Source organism: Chrysochloris asiatica, unplaced genomic scaffold (genome assembly GCF_000296735.1).
Source record: "Chrysochloris asiatica unplaced genomic scaffold, ChrAsi1.0 scaffold00033, whole genome shotgun sequence".
NCBI lineage: Eukaryota > Metazoa > Chordata > Mammalia > Afrosoricida > Chrysochloridae > Chrysochloris > Chrysochloris asiatica.
Window position 1 is genome coordinate 1,013,575 of NW_006408551.1, and position 3,664 is coordinate 1,017,238.

Below are 3,664 nucleotides of genomic sequence, written 5' to 3' on the forward strand. Positions count from 1 at the left end.
ATGGAAAACATACAGCTAAACAGAGAAGAGGAAGTAGAGAATGCAGAGAAAAGTGGCATCATAAAAATGAGTAAGGGAAAAAGAGAACTTTAAAGAAGTCAAGAAGCAGAAAGGCAAAACTAAAGCCAGGAATGTGATTACCATGCAAGGAACATGCCCAGATAGTGAAAAGGAAGGAGTAATCGGTCAAATAAAATGGCTGCATTTTATTTAACTTTAAAGAAATAATCTTGCCAAAAGGAGGTGCAGATGGGATGGTATGCCCAGAAACCACATCATAACTGGTTGAGTAAAATGAAAGACAGAAATTAGAGAAAATTATTATAGAATGTTAAAGCAAAATCTGAAAGTGACTTTGAAGACCAGTCAGTACTTAGTGAGCTGAATGTAATACCCTCAACTTGAAAAGGTGTGTTTAAGTCCTTTTTATAAAACAAGGATCATATTCTTCAGAGGTATACTTCTTTTACCGAACATTCCCTTACTTATTTGTGAATTAGCTGTTTATGGGTACTCTCTGTGCCAAAGTGGACAATCTGTGAAAATCTATTAAAGGCATAAGCAGTTAAGAAAGTCATGGAAAACATCTAAAGGATGACTTTTAGAAAGAAAATATCCTCAGTAGAGTAATGGAATGTTTAGGGTGACAGTAGAGCAGAGTCCTGAATTAATACGTGTTTAGAACCATCTTGTTGGCCATAACTACTCATATGCATTAACAATTTCTCATGAAAAAAAAGTTTAATGTAGATAAATGAAACTGAGTAAAATTTCAAATGTGAACAAGGAAATGCTCTTATAAATAAAGGGTACCCTAAATAGAATCGTGGTGTGGCTTTGTAGGATAAGCACTGGACCGTTAACTGCAAGGTTGGCAGTTCAAACCTACTAGTCACTCCTTGGAAAACCCTAAACAGGATTGCTATGAGTAGGAACCTACTCAACAGCACTTAAAAACAACAAAAAAGTCAACAAAAATTGTCAGAATCTCATTGTTACTAATAGAACAAGTATATGCTGTGAATAGATCTAATTATAAGTATAAACTACAAGGGGAAAACTTTTTAATAAATATATCAGGTAGAATAGGATTGTTATATTTTGGACTATATTATTATTGAGGAGTCCTGGTGTGGCACTACAGGTTAATGCACTGGACTGTAAGGTTGGTTTGAACCTCAAGGTCAGCTGTTCAAGCTCACCAGCTGCTCCTCAGAAACTCTATACATGATTGCTAATGAGTCGGAACAGACCTAATGACACTTAACAACAACACCAACAATTATCATTTAAAACATCTGTATGAAATTTAAATATAATTTTCTAAACCATTAGTCATGGCCAATCGTTGTTGTTCTGTGCCGTCAAGTCAGTTCCGACTCATAGCTACCCTCTACAGGGTTTCCGAATCTGTAAATCTTTATGGGAGCAGAAAGCCTCATCTTTCTCCCACGGAACAGCTGGTAGTTTCAAACTGCTGACCATAAGATTAGCAGCCCGATTCGTAACCACTATTATACCAGAGCTAGGCTATAAATCAGTTTTATGATATTTGTGTTTTTTGTTGTTATTGTTGTTAGGTGATTTTTTTCCCCAATCTTAGCTTTTAGGTTTTATTTAAGTATTTATTGTGAACTGAGTGATAGTTTATTTACATGGGAGAACATCAGTTTTACACTCATTGTTTCATTGCAATGATTATAAATCCCCTCCATGCATCATCATTCAATAGTATTTGCTTCTGTTCCCTCTGGGGGTTTTTCTGTTTTTGTTTTTGTGGGGCTGGGAGATGTACACCAAAACACTCAGGAATATAAAATCATTTAAACAACCAAAGGGTACATTCTGCAAGCCTGCCTCCTGACTGCCAGCACACAGTCTTGCTCTCTCCATGAGTCTAGAGTCCTTTGCTGCTCTACCTCTCCATGTACTCATCTCTGGTGTCTTTGTTTCTCTGGATAGATTTCCACATTCCACTCATGCTCTTCTCCTTTGATGGTCCTAGGGTCTTCTGTTCCTGGAATGTAAAATTAACTGCTGTCCCTATATTTATTTTTAATGACATATATAAAAATAGAAACAATCAGAGGGTAGGCATAAGAGGTGTTAGTAATTTTTTTGAAATTTTTGTTTCAGATATATGTGACTATGCCTGTGTTAGTACATGGATTAAAATGCAAAATATTTATTTTACAATATGTTCTGGTCAAAAATGGTTGAAAGTCAGATTTCAAAGCCAAGAATGGCATACTGAAAGAGTTGCGAACATGAATGCTTTATAAATATCATCAACTCAAGCACATACATGTAAAATACATTGCCTGACGTTTCCAGGCAAAATTCATCAGAAAAACTATCACCACCTCTTCTCAAATCTGTTGTTTTTTTTTTCCTGTTTAACACAGATTGAACAGAAATCAGGAGCCAGGGATGTGAAATCATACAGCGTTGACCATACTCATCATCCTGGGACTGAAAGAAGACCCACAACTATAGATTCTGAATTTTATATAGCTAAAGCGTAGTGGTTACAAATTGGGCTGCTAACCTCAAGGTCGGCAGTTTGAAACTACCAGGTGTTCCATGGGAGAAAGATGAGGCTTTCTGCTCCCGCAAAGATTTGCAGCCTTGGAAACCCTGTATAGGGTCACTATGAGTCGGAACCGACTCCACGGTACTTAAAAACAACAATAACAAATTAACACTGGACTGCTAACCACAAGATCAGCAGTCTAAACCCACCAGCTGCTCCTTAGAAACCCTAAACAGGGTCTCAATGAGCTGGAACCAACTTGACAACACTTAAAAACAACTTCTCACCTACATTCAGAGTGTAACTGGAAATCTGATCATCATCTTCCTCACATTAGTTGATTGATGTCTTCAAACTGCATGTATTTTTTTTTTTCTCCCAAATTTCTCTTTCTTTGAAATCCTGTTCACCTCAGCCTGCATGTCTAGATTCCTACACAGTATGTCAACAGGTAACAGAACATTAACTATAATGCTTGTGCAAGCCAAAAGATTTTACAGACTTGTTTGGAATAACAGAAGTTTTCCTCTTGACCACAATGTCATATGACCAATATGTGACTATTTGCAAACCCTTGCATTACATAGCCATGAACCACAGATCTCACAAAAGGCTGCTCTTTGGTTACTGGATAACTACTCTGTTGATCATATTAGCTTGCTACTGGATTTAGACTTCTGTGATTCTAATGTCATTAACCACTTTCTCTGGGATGCAAATCCTATACTGAAACTTTCACACAGATTTTTGGCTCAATAGCGCAGATGATACTTGTCTGTTCTGCGATCTTATTCATTACTCTTGTGTGTGATTTTGTCCTAATAATGGATATTTCATCTTTTGTTGAAGATTTGAGATAGATAAAGATGCAGCTTCCATAGGTGATGGAAACTATGTGGAAAAACTTCTGGAAAAAGAAATGAAAGCAAGAAAAAAGGAAAATAAGAAAAGGGCTTGTAATCTGAGATCTTTAACTTCATTGAGGAAAATTAATACCAAACCCTTACTCCAGGCATTTTCCTCATGCTAGTTGCAGTTCTTTTGTGCCATAAAGTCAAACTGTGATACCATTAAGATACTGAAGGCCCAGCATGGATTCACAAAAAAAATAGAGAACTTGAAAGAGGGGCT

The 3,664-nt window shown here is 36.7% G+C and overlaps 1 pseudogene; it reads left to right on the top strand.

Annotated features, from left to right (window-relative positions):
• Positions 1-2,430: 2,430 nt before the first annotated feature.
• LOC102821376 lies at positions 2,431-3,292 on the top strand (annotated as a pseudogene).
• Positions 3,293-3,664: the final 372 nt, after the last annotated feature.